Here is a 19743-nt window from a genome sequence, read left to right on the forward strand (position 1 = left end):
TATAATAACTCATTTATTCTTCACAGAAAGAAAGTACTACTATTATCCCCATTTTCCAGACTAGGAAACTGAGGCACAGAGCTTCATAGCTAGTCACTAGGTCACAAAGTTAGGAAGTGGCCGAGCTAGCATGGGACTCCATTATAGTAAACAGAATAATGATCCCCCCCTCCTCCCAAGATGTCCCTGACCTAATCCCCAGAACCTGTGAATACGTTACCTTGCATGGCAAAAGGGACTTTCCTAATAGGATTAAATTAAGGATCTTGAGATGGGAAGATTTCCAAGATTATCCAAGTGGGCCCAATGTTGGAAGCAAGGGGTTGGATTGGTATAAGGAAAGGACCATGAGCCAAGGAATGCAGATGGCCTCTAGAAGCCAAAAAGTTAAGAAAACTAATTCTTCCCTGAAGCCTCCAGAAGGAATGCAGCCCCTACTAACACCTTGATATTACACTTCTGACCTCCAGAACTGTAAGAGAAAAAATGTCCATTATTTTAAGCCACTAAATTTGTGATAACTTGCTACAGTAGCAATAGGAAACTATTACATCCAGGAAGCCTGACTCCAGGTCTTAAATATTCAATTATATCCTTCATCCAGTGTTAGATGTCAAGAATCCTAGAAAAGACTCCATAAAAGGAGTTTCACATTGGCTTTTGGGTTTCCCTTAGTTAGCCCCATAGCACTTAGTGTATGTAAAACTTTAATTACTATTTTAGATTGATCGTAATGCACACAGACCTAATACTCAGCTCAAACACACTGGCATGGCAGTAAACATCATTAAAACGTTAGTTTTCTATCAGTTGGTAAATAGCCCAAGACCCTCCCTGCTGTTCTTGGTGTCTCCCTTGGGACCCTCCCTCCAACCCAGACCTTGTTATAATCCAGCTTCTGAAAGGTTAGAGCCTACAATGAGGACTCCTCCCTGACCCAGCCCCAAATCTGAGCCTGAATCCACACTACTGGCCAGTGACCACACCAAGACAGAAGTTAAATATTTTGAACATAACCCCAGAATATATACATGCTGGTTTAATAATTCAGGATACCTAGAAGCTTAACAAAAAACAAAATTTTAGTTATGATTAGAGTTTCAGGATTTTTTTTTTTATTATCAATGAAAGCAAGTTGTCACAGAAAAACAACAACAACAACCAGCATCAAGTGGAACACCTTTCAGTAAAAGGACTTTCTATAGAGTGCAACAGTGAAACCCTCAGAAGCCAATTTTAGGCCTCTAGATTCCATACCTGGACCACAATGGCCTCTAATGAAAAGAAAAATAGCTCCTAACAAACCATATCAGTGAATACTTCAAAGGTTTGACTTTAGCATGTGTCCCTCTCTTTCAAGCGAAACTGTGTGGGTGTTGCACCCTTTTTCCTGTCCTCTTAACCAGGGCAAGGGAACCTGAGAGTCAGATAAGCACACTGTATATAAAGTATTATGAAATGTCATTCATTGCTTTTTCTCTGATATCTCTGGCTTCACTGGAAAGGAATTTCACTGTATGTTGACGCTTCATATTTTTTGTCTCCTCTGAATAATATAATTGGGTGAATCAGTGTTTTCCTCAGAAGATGCATGTGGGGTTACAGCCTAAAACTGCTCTACGGATAATCCTACCCTGTGGAAAAAGTCCTTTAAGGAAAACCGTTAAGGGAACGTGTCAATATCCCTAATTCTCCTAAAGATGTATCATGCTGTGCTGGGTACACAGGGCATCCATGGGAGCTGCCTGATCAACACAAAGAAACAATGATTTTGGAGTCATATCAACTTCAAGCCATCCCTGTTCCACCACTACCAACTGTGTGACTTTCACAAGTTAGCCGACCTCTGAAATCTGTAATTCTGCAATTTACAAAATGGGATAAGCATTCCTTCCTTACACCCTGGCTGGGAGAACTACATGAGATAATGTACTAAAATACCATAAAACCAGTGACCTAAAGCCTACGGATCCCTGTTATTTCACTTCCCACCTTCCCTGTACTAGACACAAGTGGGAAGCCAGGCTTCTTGCCTGGTACTTTCCAGATTGCTAAACAGTGTTCCAAAATGATAAAATACCAAGCATGACACTCCTCAATAACTAAGTGTGCTTTGCTTCATCATACCAAACAGGAAGCAAGTGAAGCAAAAGCCACATGTGTGCCACAGGACTTTAAAAAATGTTTCATGAACCCAAAACTGAGCTTAAGCATGTTCTGTCTCTAAGAAAATGAGCACTATGCAAGTGGACAATTCGAGATGGAGGCGGAGTTCAGTGTAAGTAGAAACTCCCAGGGCCCCTGGGTGGCTCAGTCAGTTCAGCATCTGACTTTGGCTCAGGTCATGATCTCACAGTTCATGAGTTCGCACCCTACTTCGGGTGAGCACGAGCCCCTCTTCAGGTGATTCCTGCTTTTCTCTCTCTTGCCCTCTCTCTCTCTTCTTCTCTCTCTCTCTGCCCTTCATGGGATTCTCTCCCTCTCTCTCTCTCTCTCTGGAAGGATGGAACGAACGAACGAACAAACAAACAAACTCCCATAAGCCCCTCCAACAGCAATTCTGGAGGTGGAGACCACCATCTTTCTATCACCCAGTAATCAACACTCCTACTTCTCCATCAACATTTTTTACATTTTCCTAAGTTTGAGAAAATGGAGTACATGACCCACTTTTTGCCACTTCTAAGCCAGCCATTTAGAAGACTGATCACAGACTCTGTTCCTTCCTTCCTTCCTTCCCTTTTCCTTTTTCCAGGCACACTGTGGAGATAAGATGAAACAGCAGCCACTTTGGAAAAGATGGGGAACTGGAACCCAGCCGTGACCCCCAAAATAGACATGGAGATACAGAGAATGTATTTTTCTACCCATAGCCCAAGGGAGAACCTCTTCAATTAAAAACACTTTTGATACAAAGCCAGACTGCCCAAGATGACCGCCTAAAAATATACGAAAATCTAGGAAAAACAAGCTCTCCATCCTGGAGGGAATGTCAATGGAAAATAGTTGCTAGGCTTTTCCAGTTACCAGTAATAAAAGAAAAATAGGCTCCCCATTATGAGCCCAGAGCTGGAGGGGTCGGTCGTCAGCTGGTTCTGAGCCAGCCTCAGGATTCTCAGAGAGCGTTACAAATTACAGGAACAAAATGTGGACTTTTCACTCTAACCATGTTTTCAGAGTCCAGACAATTTATTATTAGGTTTACTTCCCAGTGGGCTACAGTTGAAAAAGATGCCTCCATGTAAGGATTCAGTTTATAAGCTTTTAAAGTAATACATTCTTATACTGAACAGCAATTTTACAAAGAAAAATACAAATAGAAACAAATAAGGTATTAATCCTTCCACTCATCAAACATTGACAATATGCCTAAATATTTATATTCTTTCAAAGGTTTTTGCCCTCTATGTCTAGTTATTTGTATCTTACTTTTGTCTGCTAGCCGACTCTGAGGTCTTTTGAAGGCAGGATCATATTTTACTCATCTTTAAATCTTTGTCCCAATATAGTGCCTAACATATAGAAGATGTTCAATAACTGCTGAAGAAATTTCTCTTTTGTGAGCTGCATATGAAGGCATTTTCCATTAAGTTTTTCGTAGGCTCATATAAACATCTATGCAATAAATTCCTCTTAGAGTTTAGTGCTAAGAAAAAAAATTCATTCCCATGATGTTCTCTCTCTCTTTACATAATAACAACAACAACATAGCACATTATGTTTCCCTTGTTTACCTAGATTCTAGAAAGTTCAAAACAAGTTTTAAGCTCATTTATTCATTCTCCTTACCCTAATATTTCTAATATAACATGTTGCCTCCTTACTTTCTCTGTCTTTTTTTCCTTGTTTTACATAAACTTTATTTTAAGCTAACTCAAGTTCTTGTTGGAAGAAAATAGGAAGTAAATAGAGAACCAAAAAATAATAAATGCATAAAGAGCTAAGATAGGAAGTTAGCATATTTCCTTTCCAATGGTTTCTTATTTGTGCTGCAGAAATCCCCTGGAGATGCTGTTACGCTATGTCCGTGGTTGTTTAATGTGTTTCAGTAACACCGAGCTGCATGATATCCAGGAAAGACTACTGGACTTGGAGACCAACATCACAAGTTAAAGTTCAACCTGTGCCCCTCACTAGCTCTGTGACCTTGAACAAGACACTTAAATTCCTGAGCATTCACTTTTTCAATAGATATTGACCGAGTCCTTATTATGTGACAGGGGCAGTGTCAAGTAAATGAGATCCATGCAAGCGAGTTAGTGCACAGCCTAGTGACAGACAGGAAAGCAAACAACTACAGTAAAACGTGATCACTGCTACACTGCATATGGTACAGAAGAAGTACAGAAGGGAGACATCTAAGTCAGAATGGAGGACTGCAGAGGATTTGAAGAAAAAAAAAAAAAGGGCGGCAATTGCATCAATTTTTAAAGTTGATTGGGAATTAACTAGATGAAAAATGGGACGGAGGAGGGGGAAGAGGGTGTTCCAGGACTCCGGAAGAGCACGTGTGAAATCACAAAGACATGAAACAGCATGACAAAAGTGGCCAAGTACAAATTGTTGGAAGATACCATGTGTCCTGTCTGCCTCCCATGGTGGTTTCAAGGATTCATTGAATGGATGTATATATTGAAAGTGCTTTGTAAACTGTAAAGCACCATACATATGTTTAAATGTAAAAGATTATTATTAGACACTCATTTTTTCTCCCTCCAAATTGGAAACATTTGCTGAAGTAAACATTGCTGATGCATTAGCTGTCAGGATGGTGTATTATATTTGGAAAACATTTGCCAATGCCTGTTCAGTTTTTAAATTCCCCGTTACATGTGTTTTTTGTTTGAGAAAATACATCAAGTAATAATGGATTTATTGTTAATTGTGCAACACTGAAGCTTCAAGTTTTAAGTAATCTCTCTTCCATGTTGACTTTTATTCCATGGTGACTGTAAAGTTTACAGTCATTTATTTATTAATGAAAACTGATCAGTGAACACCATTACCACCTTGTCATGATCAAATTTTGTTATCAGAGGAGGACTTATCCTTATATGGACAAGTGTGCCATTAAAAACAAATTCCTTCTGGGAGAAGGAGGAAAAGAAATGTGGTTACCTCCACTTAAAACAGCTTCCCAGAGAGGTCCAAAGGAGCTCAAATCCAAATACTCATCTCCCTATTCAATACTTCAACAATCAAATACTTCTTTCTTAGAGACATTTGTTTCATGGTTAAAGAAATCAACCAAAAGCATTTGGGGTAGAAACATTAGGGTGGAAAACTCATGTTCAAAATTCTTGACATTCATACACTATTGGTCATTGGAGTGTTTGAATTCAAAAGTGCATTCAAAGGTGTATTCTTTCTTTTCCATTCTTCCTGTAAGAAATTTCTGTAAGAGGAAGCTCTGAAGAAGAAAATGATAACAGAACTTTTTTTTCATGTTGCCAACAAGTTGTCTGGACTTTACCTTTTCATACTTAAACTCTCAGGAAAAAAATCATATCCTGCTTCCTCTCCTCCATGCAAGAAGAGAAATGTTTCAAGTCTTGGAAGGCCTGGGTTACTGGTGAAATCTTACGTTGAGTCACAATTAATTAAGCCATTTATTAGCAATCCTGGTCATCTGGATCCAATACATCACATTGATGAACTAAGTAATACATTCACTTACTTCATTTTGTGTAGAAGAAAACCAAATCATAACTCATCAGAGCTGTACAGGACCTGAAAGGTTATTCTGAATGATATCTCATTTTATGGATGAGAAAACCTGAGGAAAGTCAACTCACTCCTTTAAAGCCAGGCTGTGAATAAACGACACAGTTGGGAGTAGAAGCTGACACTCTTGTCTACCAGGGCAGTATCTCTGGACACGAAGCCAACATCCTGAGAAAGACTTGGGCATTGCAGTTACTTGCGGTGAGTGGCTTTGGGCAAGGGGTCCACGTGCTGCCACATGAACCCTACAACTTGAGGGGGCTGTTAAGTCCTTCCTTCTAAGGAATAGTTGTGAGAGTACCAGGGCTCCAAAAGCTTCTTGGCAGACGAGGGCCACTCCACAGTTGCTTGAAGCAGGCAGCTTCTGCTAGGTGATGTGAGTGGCAATGGAGGAGAGCCACAACTCCCGGTAGGAGCAACAGGCCCCACTGTGCCTGGACAAGAGCGGTGGCTGAAACCCGGACAAACCGACTCGCTTTAGAGGCAAGCTGGGAAAAATGATTTGTTGTAGAATTCCTGTTAGTCCAGTCAGCTCCCATTCTCTTGTGAAACCGGATTTGTAGGCACATGCACAGGCCAATGAGTCAGCCTTTAAAAAGTCATTCATAATTTATGTATAAACAAGAATAGCTTTTGTTTCAGAGAATTTGGGAGGTTTTTGTAGCCTGCTTTCTTGCAGTACCATTTCTGAAGAACTGTTCCTGTCTCAAGGCGGTTCCTATAGGCCTATAAATACTTTGATGTTCAGACATCTGGAACTTATATTTGGTGTTGACTAATGAGTATTATTATTTTATTATGTATTTATATATGATCTGAAAGAAATTTGAGGTTATATGCCACATAACTCTGTATACATGCTGAACAATGACAAATTCTTTTTACCCATTACACTTATGATTTATTACTTGGGCAGAAGAAGTTCTGAGTCATTCAATTGACATATAATTGTGTTTTGGAAGATAGTAATGGGATAGAGAGAATGTAAAATTGCCCTTAACATATATCGTTAAAATAATTTGTAAGTGGACAAAATGGACTCCAGAGATATTATTTCTCTCATTTTAAAAATATCAAAGGATAGCCAACATGGCAACAAACCCCAGTGCTCCTTTTGAATGAGTAAAGAAGAGCCTTGGTCTTAGAAATACATGTGGGTATGTTTGAAAGGGCAATAAACAATGCATAATGGATCTGACTTCAAAGAATGCCTATTGGAGAACGAGACCTATTTCAAAGTCAAATGCTCAATACCCAGTTTGCCTCAGTACCAATAAGCCACAGGTAAACACTAAGATCAAAGGGAAAGGTGGGCGTGTGTAGGGGCGTGTGATGACATTACTTTCTCCACAAAGCATTTCCCCCAAGGGACACTGGGGACGGCACCTTGTAACAGCCTCTGTTGTATATTCAGGAATTTATTTTAGGGGAGTGTCAGAGGTATTCAGTCTGTAGGAATTGCAGCTCAAAGGCTATAAAATAAGAGGCATACTGAAGGTGGCATGCACTTGGGGAAGAGAATACTGAGCTGGAAAGGAATAAATGGTGCCTTTATAGGCCACGCTGATCCATGCTTGCTTGCTTTCTTCTCCCTCCCACGAGCAACATCAGTGTAAACTGGTTTGGCCCATCAGCAGGCCGTCTGGCCCTTCACGGAAGAATGAGCCCTCTGTGCATGCAGGCAGAGCAGTTGCCAACAAAGGCCCATTGGAGTGTTTAAAAGCCCCAAGTTGCTGCTGAATCAAAGCATTTCTAGAGGCTGAAGCTGTGAACAGGACATGCCATCAACAGTGAGAGGAACTCTTCGCAGCTCCCCTAGAGAATCCTTAAAATTGACTTATCTGCTTTTCCGACAGTCCCCAATTTCAGTGCCCACAGTGTGGGCAGTATTCACTTAAAGTCATTACCCAGAGTTCTGTGAAATCATACTGAAGCACATTTCAGCGCCTTTGTCCAGGCACTAGCTGACTCCATATCAGGAAAAGTTAAAAAGCCCCAGGGGATCCCACAACAGGGAAAGAAGAAGTCCTAGAAACAAAACAGGATCAAAACTTGCCTTTAAGAATGTCATAAAATGAAGCAATATTTCCAGTCTCCTCCCTCATACACACCTTTCATTGACTTTATTTTATTGTCCTCGATAAACAGATTATAGTATTGCTCAGGAACAGAAATTTCAAAAGAAATGTTAGCCTTACTTTGAATAGATGCAAAAACCTGAGATGAAGGAACAAGACTTTTAGGCTATGTTTAGATTGCATGAAAATTATGTCCTATATATTTAAAACCGTGTCACAATATTTTCCTTTGACTATCTGCCAGTATTTCTTGTCCGAAGGATTATGCGAGGGTTAGTTGATTAGACGTAAACAAGAACTAGATACACTGAAACTACACGAAGCAACAAATGAGTAGCATGAACCAACCTCATTATAAGTGATGGAAAATAGATGATGTCAGCCTCTACCACGGATTGCCCTAGAACTTCCCAGAAGTGTTCTCTTCCTGAACAGTTATTCCTGCCCTCGTTGTCTAAGCTAGCACCAGCTAAGGAGTCAACATATCAGCTGCTTCCCTATCACACCTCCCACTTTATCACAGTCTTTGGGGATTTGGAATTAGGCCACGCTTCCAACTTGAGTTGATAAATGTGGGTTTCTAATGAAATTGAAGTTCCAGCTCCCTCATTCCAGAGCTCCTGTGTGCTCTATATTCTCACTCTCAGTATCTATCACTTTAGGTTATCCCCATCCTAAGGACTGCTCATTCGTTTCTTGTCATCCATCTGTGGTCATATGGTTTGACCCGATGGAGCCAGAGTTGCCCAACCCAGGTCTCACTCCATCTGGTGAGACGCTGGGCCCCTACATGATCCTGCTTGGGTCATTTTCATGGGACTGTATCCCTGTCTGGGTTCCCCAAATTTTAAGGAGCTGTTATTTTGCTACTCTCCAGCCTTACCCCTAAATGATGGTCACTTCCTGGATTCCCAGGCCCTGGATGACCCAGATGAGATGATCCAGTATCAAATGCTTCCAGAAATATCCCTGGGATACTGGAATACAGAGGCATTCTTCCAGGACTGTTCACTGACCTCTCTAAAGCCAGCTAAACACCTCAGTCTACCTTCAGCCCTGAAGACTGTGTCTTTGTCCACCTCTGGCTCCTTCCCTTCTCCATTGCCTTGTGTCACCAAGCTTGACCCATAATGCATCAGGTCTGAGCCATCCTGACCTACAATGGTGAATTATCAATGATGAAGGAAACAAGCCTTCCTTATAATTGTTTTCATTGCTTTATTTCACTGCCAAAAATTATGATATTCAGCATTTTGGTCAATCATAAGCCCCTCAAAAGATAATCTTTATTTTCCATGATGAAGGGAAGGATTTTTATTTTTTTTTACACTAAGAACTTTGAAAAGCTACCTCAAGCAAAAAAAGACTCATAGAGGAAAAAAATGGACAAACTGTCCAACCCAGAGTGGTGAGAAAATTCATTCATTCAGGATATACTTACTTGCAGCTGAATATGTGCCAGATTCTAAGTGCAGGGGGTATAGAAATAAACAAAACAGATGAAAACACTTGCTCTCATGGAGCCCACATTTAGAAAACTAATAGCTGTATGATCCTGAATAAGTCATTTTAACTTTCTGAGTTTCATTTTCCTCATCTACAAAATAAGAATTTTGGTGTAAAGAGAAAGAGGTTTCATCCAGTCCTAACACTCTGTGCTTCTCTAAAAATGCTGAGTAAATATAGGCAGAATACACACACACACACACACACACAGGAATGGATGATTTGCTCTGAACATCTACCTGAATGGATATCTAGGAAAGATAGTAGATAAAGTTCAATTTAATCCCAATAATATTCACTGAGCACCTACTAGGCAGCAGTAGAAGTTAGAAACACAAAAATGAAACTACACTCTTACAACCCCTTAACATCTCAATAATTAGTGGGCAAGGCAAGCGTATGAAATGAATTATTTTTAACAAGTTGGCTCTTAATAAATTGTACTTCTTAATTAGTACCAATTTATACAACACACAAAAATACAATGAACACAAAACTCACCAGAAATCCAACTGACCAGAGACTATCATACTTAACAAGTTGGTGAATATTCTTCCAAACATTCCTCTATGCATCTACATAAACTCCATGTATTTTCTGTAAATTGGAAAATACAGACATTTAAATACTGCTTTTTTCCACAAAAGAATTTCATGGATCTCCCTTCTCGGCAATAAATATGAATTTATATCATCATTTTAATTGCTGTAAAACTTTCTATTATTTCTCTGTACTATAATAAACTTAACCAGCTTCTTATTGATGAGCATTGTATTCTATTTTTCTACATTAATAAGAATACCCTAATGCTCACTTTTTTTCATTTGTGCCAATATCTCCTTCAAATAAATTTCCATAAGTAGAATGCAGATGTCAATCTACATGTTCATACTATATTTTGAAACATATTGTCAAGCTACATTCCTAAAGGTTTGTGCCAGTTCACCATTCCAGAGACCATATAGGAATTTACATCCTTTTTTCTTTTTTTTCCTGAACCTATTTACTCTTTGCCAATTGGATAGGTGAGTTTTGTTTTCATTAACTTTTCTCTATCAATGAGGTTAAAATTCTTCATATATATTTACTGACTATTAGTATTTCTCCATTTGCAAATTGTTCATGTTCTTTGACATTTCTTTTTTGTTTGTATAAACATTTTTCCCACATTGGTTAATAGTTCTTTGTATTTGAGAAATATTACCTCTTGTGCTATCTATAGGAGCAACAAATGTTTTTCCAGTGTGGAGTTTTCAACCTTTTATGATTGTTTTTAGCCACATAAAATATTTTTTATTATTAAAAATTTCAAACATCACAAAAAAAGAGAGATGGGGAAAAAGAGAAAAGTATAAATGAACCCCATGTGCTTGTCACCCAGCTTCAATAATTAATTCACAGACAGCCTTGTTTCAGTTTTAAACCCTCTTTCCTCCAACCCTGTATTCTTTTGCAGCAAATCCCAGACATCCTATTATTTCACCTACAAATACTTCATTATGTATTTCTAAAAGATAAAGGTCTTAGAGGTTTTTCTTTAATGTCATCAAATTTACCATATTTTTCACTTGCAGTTTCTATTTTTGTGATATATTCAAGTCATTCTCAAGGTCAAATTAAAAAAAAAATGTAACGTTTATTTATTATTGAGAGACAGAGAATGAGCATGGGAGGGCAAAGAGAGGAGGAGACACAGAATCTGAAGCAGGCTCCAGGCTCTAAGCTACCAGCACAGAGCCCGACTCGGGGCTCGAACTCACAAACCAGGAGATCATGACATGAGCCAAAGTCGGACACTTAATCGACTGAGACACCCAGGCGCCCCAAGGTCCAATTATTTTTTAAACTTATTTATAATTTAAACATTTGATCCATTTAAGATGACTTTGGGACAAGAAGCAAGATAGAGCCACAGCATTGTATCCCTATCCCCCAATATTGTTTATCAAAAATTTCTCCCAACTAATATAAAAGCTACCTTTATCACATACAGAATTTTCCACAAACCTAAGACTGCTTCTATACTGATCTCCTCACCTATTGACTAGTTTCTCCACCAGTAATATCACATTGTTTTAATTTTTGTCACTCCCTAAAATTTTTTAATAACTGATATGGTTTTTCTGATCAGACCTTTTTTCCTAATTTTCTATCAATTACCTCTTTATTCATCTAGGTTAATTTTTAGAATAATTTTATTCATTTCCCAAAATTTGGTTGTGATATTAACTGGCAATTCATTGGTATTATGCATTAATTTAGGGAGAATCTATATTTTCTAAAATTAAATTTTCCTAACCAGAAATAGGTGTGTTTCTTCATTTATTCAAGTATTCCTTTGTCAAGAGGTTCTTCACAGAGATCTCCAGGTTTCTTCACAGAAATCCTATAATATTCTTTATAAGTTAGCTAGTTTATACCTTTTTCCTGTTATTATGAATTAAATGTTTCTTCTTAGAATATTTTCTAATTATTACTTATATATAAAGAGATCAGTTATATATACATATATACATACATATATGCAAATGCATATAATTTATATATTATACGTTATATATTATATAAATTTATTATATAGTTATGAATTTATATAATTATATAATATATAATAATATAACATTTATGGTTATATATAATATATAATATACATAATATATAATATACACATAATATATAATATACATATAAAAATGTAGTATATAATTATATAACTATATTATTTACATAAAATGCTTATGTATTATATATATAGTTTTTATAGTTAGTCACTGTGCCCACTATTTGTAATTTATCATCTCTTTCTGATTTTGGCATTCTTGTCCTGACAGTATCATAAATAAGAAAGAGACACAGTTCAGAGTATTGCCAAGAGAGCAGATGACAGATGGACCAGGGAAGGGCCTTATCAGTTCCAACTTTTCGGACACAGAACATCAGTCAGAAGAGGTAACTCTTGCACCCCAAGAGGCAGAGAGCCAGATATTACTAGGTCAAGGTGTACATAATTATTTATGAGGAAGAAAGAGGAAAACTCAAAAAGCTTCTCATGGTTAATTTCTTGCTTGAAAAAATACCCACCGTTGAGGGGGGCTCTGAAAAGGCAGAAGTAGCCTTGAGCCTAGGAAAGAGAAAAGGGGAGAATAGCCCTGGCACCACATTCCATGCCTCATGAATAAAGTAGCCATGGTGGGCCCTCTCTCCACTCCCTTTGCAAAGTAGGACATCATTATTCCCCTACTGTGTTGAGATGATACAACCAGTTTCAGAGCTGGTAAAGACTTTGGGGCATGTCATTCAAACTCCTCATTTTTTACAGGGTAAGTAGAGTTCTGAGAGAACAAGGGACTTGTCCATGGGCACAAGGCTAGTTCATGGTAAGACACACATTCTTCTGGATCTAGACTCCTGTGGGCCTCCAGACATCAAGTCCAGAGTTCTATTCCTTGTATCATGGTGCTTCAGGCATTTAGACCTGAGCTTTGTAGGGCTTTTTATTATTATTATTATTTCTAGCCTAATATGAGGCCTAGTAAACTAGATTGTTTCTGATATATTTCAATAGCTAGAGCTTTAGGTATAAAAAGACTTGCTTTATTCTCTATATTAGTTATGAACATTATGGGAGCATCTGAAAGGAAGTTGATTTCCAGGCAAAATGCAATTTCGAAGATTTTTATGTGACTCCTTTCCATAGAGATGTGAACAAATGCAGAAGTCTGGTACAGTGTGACCAGGCAGCTCAGTTTTATCAATAGTAGAAATACCACTGAACCAGTGGTTTTCAGTGAAAGTGATAGATTTCTTATTTGGTCACTTCAGGGTCATTTGGAAATCTTCCATTTGGTGTGATTGAGATGTCTATGTGTTATGGCATTCATTTCTTTTATAAAATTTGTGCTTGTAATCACGAAACTTAATAAGCCTTCCATCCCTATTTAATTTGCTTGCAATTATAATACACTGCTACTGGGTGAATGGAAGTACCTTAGTGATAGATAGGATTGTCAGGCAATCTACAGATGGTTAATTGAGAATGAGATCAATGCTCTTTTATAGTTTAATACGTGAATTTTTTTTTTTAAATAAAAGAAAGTTTTCAGGTCATGATCTCATGGTTCATGAGTTTGAGCCCCACATCGAACTCTGTGCAGACAGCTCAGAGCCTGGAGCCTACTTCGGATTCTGTGCCCTCCCCCACCTGTGCTCGGTCTCTCTCTCAGAAATAAATAAACATTAAAAAAAACTATATATGTTAAGAAGTAGAAATACAGTACATTCAAAATAGCAATTATTCATATCCAGGAATAAGCAAAAATGAAAGAACAGTAAAAATAATTGTCCCCTAAAATCATTAAATACTCATACACTTTGCTAAAGTTATACCTCTCAGAATATATTTATTTTACACATAGTTCTAAAAACTGCATTAGCTTAGTTAACGCATCAGAAAAAATTTGATGGACATCAGAGTGCAGAGAGAAATAACAAGTGACAGGTGAGAATTTCAGAGAAGGGGATGATGAACCCTGTTAGTAAAAAGCATGGAAAAGAACTCAAAGAATTCAAAGGTTTGGGGACAAAGAAACCACACATATAGTTGTGAAGGCCTCAGGGTTCTACAATACTGCACAATATATTTTCTTTTTATTTTAGAAAGAGAGACAGCAAGGGGGCTCCACTCAATGTGCAGCCCAATGTGGGTCTCAATCCCAGGACCCTGGGATCATGACCTGAGCCAAAATCAAGATTTGGACATTCAACCGACTGAGCTACCCAGGGGCCCAATACTGCCCAATATTCACAGTGAGAGCCCTGAGGTATGAAGGAAAAACTACTGTATTTACTTTCTTCTCCTTGAGAAAGCATAGAATTTGTTTTGATCATTTTCCATCAAATATGTACATTAAAATTATTTTTCACTTTAAATGTAAATGTTTTTGGTAGAATTTTATTTAAGCAGCTCATTTCTTTAATTGTCAGAGAAGTAACTTTCTTCAATATTAACCAGTAGTATTTAAAGATTATATTTAATTGGAACAAGATTTTAAGTAATACAAAGTCTTAGATATCTTTCATGCTCATTTATAAATAGCTAAAGGGGTGCCTGGGTGGCTTGATTGGTTAAGCATCTGACTTCGGCTGAGATCATGATCTCACAATTTGTGAGTCTGAGTCCTGCATCAGGCTCTCGGCTGTCAACTCAGAGCCTACTTCAGATCCTCTGTTTCCCTCTCTCTTTGCACCTCCTCCACTCGTTATCTCTCTCTCCCTCTCTATCTCAAAAATAAATAAAAACATTTTTTTAATGATGAAATTTTTAAAAGTAGCTAAAAATACGGGGCGCCTGGGTGGCTCAGTCGGTTAAGTGTCCGACTTCGGCTCAGGTCATGATCTCGCAGTCTGTGAGTTCGAGCCCCGTGTGGGGCTCTGTGCTGACCGCTCAGAGCCTGGGGCCTGTTTCAGATTCTGTGTCTCCCTCTCTCTCTGACCCTCCCCCGTTCATGTTCTGTCTCTCTCTGTCTCAAAAATAAATAAACGTTAAAAAAAATTTTTTTAATAAAAGTAGCTAAAAATAATCTTTAACCCAATATTGATTCTGATGCATCACCTAAGTAAAATTTATTTGACCTCAAAACCCTTTTGTCTGGGAGCATCTCAGAAGTCAAATCTTCCTTTGAACACACAAGAGAAATGCTGCCCTTGGTGCTCCATAAACTTTACAATACTGTAGTACAAGAATTTAGCAAACATTCCTAACTCAAAAACTGGATTCAGATTATAAATATATTCCATGTTATTTGAAATCACCAAAAAAAAAAAAAAAAAAAAAAAAAAGGGGAGAAACTGGTTTAACCCAGTGAGTATAAAAACTAGGAAAACTAGAGAAAAATAGAGAAAAAAAATTAGGATTCTGTCAATGGGATATTTTTTTCCTGCCTTTGCCTATATATGGTAAGCCAAAACCCTGATTCAAAGTAGATACAGTGGATTAGTCAATTTTTTGGAAATGTTTTATTTATTTGTTTGTTTGTTTTTAATATAATTTATTGTCAATTCTAAACTAGAGGGTTTCTAATCACCAGCAAGGATGCCTACGCAGCATGACATCTGATAAACATATTTCTACTTCTCATTTAATGAATCAGATTATCGATTTATTTTGAAAAACATCCTTGAGCACCTGATTTCCAGCTATTATTTCTTCCTGTGGACATCAAACAAAGGCCCTGAGTACTCCCCTCTCATTTTGTGGAGTTATGATCTAAGCTCATAAAACATTTCTATAGGCTTATGTTCCCATGTTCACATGTGTGTCAGAACAATAACTGGCCAAGTCTTTAAACGTCTGTGTCAACTGTTGGGCTATGTCTCATTAAGTCTTGGCTTGAGTGGCCACCAAGACCCTTCAGCGACCCGATTCATCTTACTGAATTCACCATTCACTCAAGAGATATTTTTGAGGTCCAACTATGAATCAGGTAATGCAGAATACCAATTAACCAAATAGATGGCAAACCAGAGCCACTCATAGTTCTGGCAGAATAACCCCAAACCCTCAAGGCTACCATATATTCAATATACCAAAGCACTTAGGGATCTGATATAAATCTGCTGAGGGGAACAGAATTACATGGAAATACTACACTGTGAGATATGCATATGGTGTGACTGCTTTTCAGAATCACAAATCCAATGATGTTCAATCAACTGATTTACAAGCATCGATGCTTCACAAGAGATATGGAAAATAGGAATGAAATATGATTTCTGTTGCCAAACTCAACTACTGACTTCCTTTGAAGTCTATTGTCTCTAACATTACTCCAAGTTGTTTAGCTGTACCTAAAGAATAATCCTACTTTGGGCTGAAACATATTAAGGAACTATTAGCTTTTGTTCTCATTTTTTCAAGAAATTATTTTTTAAAAAAAGATCAACATGGATTGTGTGAATATACTGACTCTGTTAAGTTATTGCCTTTGCTTGAGGTTGCCATATAGAATTTTAGAGCCAGAAATATCATCTATTTCAGTGGTGTTAGAACTGTTAACCACAGGACCCCAGGGGGTCACCATGGGCTGCAGGAAGGTGTATACATAGGCAAGACTCTGAACCCCAGAACTTTAATGTTTGACTTATGATCCCAAGAAAATGTATTTAAAGAAAACATTTATAAGTATTTTTTTTTAAAAAGGGTTTCAAATAATTGAATCAGTCCAACTCTCTCACGTTACGAATGAAAATACTGAAACTCAAAAACACGCATGAGTTGCCAAAGATCATATAGGGGGTGGGTAACAGTGCCTGGTCTCCAATAAGTGCCTCCCCATCTCTTGTTCAAGAACTGTCCAACAGATCATGTTGGCTACTAATAAGGTGTTTAAATGCCCAGAGTCATAACATTAGGACACTATTTCAAAAGACTGCAGCATGATGGAGCTTCTGTCCATTATAGGAACTTTTCATACTCTGTGAGCTCCTTTCTAACACCCTCCCCTACAGTAAGGAAATAACATGTCAGAGTTTTGTTCTGAGAAGGTATCAATACTACCAGGAAAGTTTGCCTATAAAGGCTCTGTGCTAAAAAAAAAATAATCAGAAAAAAATATATATATATATCTCCACCATTGTGCTCCTGGATAGAGCCAGGAAAGCATCAGGTTGTCTCTAGGCGTGGCTACAAAGGGCAGTGGTAAGACTGAGCCGAGACCCTGGTGGTGGAAGGCAGAGGTGATTAAAGGGAAGCATGGAGAGGCATCAAAGTTAACGGGATTTCTAAGTGCCCCTCTAAAGCAGGGGGGAGATAAGGGAATATTTTTTTTTTATTATCTTTTGGCCTCAAAGTGTTTTTAATACTGAGTTTAAGACCGCACTACACAACTTTCAAGATCAAAAGCCTTCATGTGAATTTCACATAATTTTATAAATATGTGACTAACATATATTAACACCTACCTATCCTTAACCTTTCAAGATGTAGAGAACCACTATGCAATAATATTTAATGATTGTGTTCACAACTAATGATTAATAATAAATTTCTGTAGGGTACTGTGCCTTACTGAGAAAGTATGTTACCTTCTTATGCAGAAAAAAGAAACAAAACTTGTCCTATAAAAGAAGATATTCAAGAAAGAATATCTTAGTTAAGTCTACACAAAAAGGAAGGACATGGGTATTGGGGTCATATGAGAGACCCAAAATCAAGTCTTTGGAGGCACCTGGGTGGCTCAATCAGTTAGGAGTCCAACTTTGGCTCAGGTCATAATCTCACGGTTAGTGGGTTCGAGCCCTACATCGGGCTCTGTGTTGACAGCTCGGAGCCTGGAGCCTACTTTGGATTCTATGTCTCTCACTCTCTGTCTGTCCCTCTACCACTCTCAAAAATAAATGAATAAACATTTTAAAAAGTCAAGTCTTTGTTTCTGTTTACTAGTCCACTGAGTATTGGTGCCACCACTTGGCCCTTTAAGTTTTATTTAAGTTTAAATAATAATTGTATCTGGGAGGGCTGTCATTCTCTGGTTCCAGCCTTGAAGCCTCAGTCTTCCCAGTCACTCAGGAGATGTTGTGTCTTTATCTGGCTCCTTGCTTCTGGGAAACATCTTAACTCTGTGCATCTGTCAATCTGCTTTAAGCATAATCTTATTCTACCTTTCCCCTCTGGATTTTTTGATCCACTGATTTTTGGCTTTAGCTGAATATTGATTTTTTAATTTGTCTTAATTGGTCAGTCAAAGAATAGAGAATACAATCAAAGTCGAGTTTGTAATGTCCAGTTTTCCAAAGTGATTACACTTCTCCTTGCAGCTAGAATCCTATAACTTTACTGCCTTGTGTCCAAGGGCAATCATAGTGGTTAAGAGGATAGCTCTAGAGTCACAATGCCTGGATTCAACTCCTGGTTCTGCTGATTACAAGCTGTGTGATCTTGAGCAAACTGCTTAACATTGCTATGCTTTGTTTTCTCATCCATAAATTGGAGATAATAACATTAGTACTTCTTCATAATATTGTTAGAAGGCTTAAATGAGATAATAGATGAAGGTACTTAGAATAGTGACTAGCACACTATAAGTACCCAACAAATGTTAACTCTTATGAATTTCATGCTGTTGTATGGATCATGGAAGTAAAGTCTTCTGATTCAAGTCTCTTGTCATTTTCTCTAGTTGACAGTATAATATACTCTGTCCCTCCTGAACATCCAACAGCTGAAGTATAGCTTCTGTCCTATAAGCTACACAAATTCTAATTCTGCCATTTCTCTTTCTCTACCACTACTATTATCCTTATCATATTCATCTTCAGCAATATTAGCTTTGAGTACAGTGCTGAAGACCAAAATCAGAAAGTTTAATTCACCAAAAGTTCACTGAGAAGCTATACCACAATGGGCAACAGGTCAGGCACTGGGACAGAGCAAAGAGTGAAATGCACATACTGCCTTGAGAGACCTAAGATCTAGACAGCGGGGAAGATACAGTGAAGTCTCATTAACTCTGATGTAAGACTGCTATGCTCTGTAGGGATCCACAATCATCAGTGATTCTTCCCATGATGCTATCTAGAGCTCAAGAGAAGTCCTTAGCCCAGGGCTGACGATCGAAACTCAGCAGCACAGAAGTGAGTTTAATCAAGACCCTGACTCTCATACTGCCAGCTGTGGTGCCACAGATGGTGATAGTTTCACACACACTCTACCAGGAACCAAAGAGAACAAGAGGCCTGAGACGCTGTGTGCCCAAAGACCGGGTGATTGGCATTCAAATGCCCAAAGGACAGAGAACAACAGGATGCCTTCTTCAAGTGCTCTCATTGTCTCTTGCCCAGCATAGGCCATGCTAGAGACTTGGGACAGAAGAAAATGACTGAATGTGAGACGATAGGCCATAGCCAAATTCCTAAGAAGTGAGCCAGAGGTGTGGCTGAGACCCAACGCCTGCCAGGGGAATCCAAAGGCAAGTGGTTGAGAAATGCTTTCTTGGCCTAGTCAGGAAGGTGGTGAAAGCTTGTGCCAGAGTACCTTTGTCCACATCAGCATCTTTACTAAAATTCATTATTCACTTACTCAATCTGGGCCTTGCACTCAAAGACATGCTTCATACACAGAAACCTATGAAACGGGTATTGTTTCTTCCATTTTGCAGATGAGGAGACTGAACCTCTGAGATTTTAGATAAATTGTCCAAGGTCACACAGCATATTAAATAGCAGCCTAGTCTCTCTGAGGCACGAAGGTAGTTAATTGAATATATCCACCCCAGCACCCACCAGCTGCTGTAAGGTTGGTAACTGAGACAAAGTAAATTATTTAACTGTTCTTATTGCAATTCTACTTTGTCTACATTATATTGAAAACTATGCACTGTCCTTTTTATATCCCTATAAGAAATGTTGTATGGTAAAGCATTAATTATTTTTCTACCCT

At 38.2% G+C, this 19743-nt stretch overlaps 1 long non-coding RNA gene across 2 annotated transcripts in view; it reads right to left on the bottom strand.

The window, feature by feature from the left end:
• The window catches only part of LOC125920375 (uncharacterized), a 162019-nt gene that overhangs the window by 100096 nt on the left and 42180 nt on the right, over nucleotides 1-19743 (bottom strand). Inside the window, exon 1 of one of the 2 annotated variants that reach the window (XR_007457037.1) lies at nucleotides 9810-10063. The exons of the other annotated variant lie outside the window; for it this stretch is intronic. This is a non-coding gene — a long non-coding RNA (uncharacterized LOC125920375). Of the gene's footprint in view, nucleotides 1-9809; nucleotides 10064-19743 lie in introns of those variants that run through there. 2 annotated transcript variants of the gene reach the window in all.

Source organism: Panthera uncia, chromosome D4, assembly GCF_023721935.1.
Source record: "Panthera uncia isolate 11264 chromosome D4, Puncia_PCG_1.0, whole genome shotgun sequence".
NCBI lineage: Eukaryota > Metazoa > Chordata > Mammalia > Carnivora > Felidae > Panthera > Panthera uncia.